This window comes from Oreochromis aureus, linkage group 16, assembly GCF_013358895.1.
Source record: "Oreochromis aureus strain Israel breed Guangdong linkage group 16, ZZ_aureus, whole genome shotgun sequence".
Lineage (NCBI taxonomy): Eukaryota > Metazoa > Chordata > Actinopteri > Cichliformes > Cichlidae > Oreochromis > Oreochromis aureus.
Genome location: NC_052957.1, coordinates 14662963 through 14663335, shown reverse-complemented (window position 1 = coordinate 14663335; position 373 = coordinate 14662963).

Genomic DNA, 373 nt, shown 5'->3' with positions numbered 1-373 from the left:
CAACAGAACGTAGCTGTCAAACAAACCCAAACAATCCTGACCGCGACAATATGAAACAGGGAAGTACCCGTGTATTCCATTTATTTCAACAAAGTAACTGTATTCTGAATACCACCTTTTAAACGGTAACTGTAACGGAATACAGTTACTCATATTTTGTATTCTGAATACGTAACGGCGGTACATGTATTCCGTTACTCCCCAACACTGCTCATGGGCAGTGTAGTCCGTGCTGCAGGGAGAATGGACTGCCATACACGTTATGTGTCTGTGAGCGAGGGAGGGAGAGAAAGGAAAAGTCCGAGCTGTCACGGAGCAAAAACGGGAGCTGGAAGCATGTAAATATAATAATAACCACAGCAACCAAGAAGAG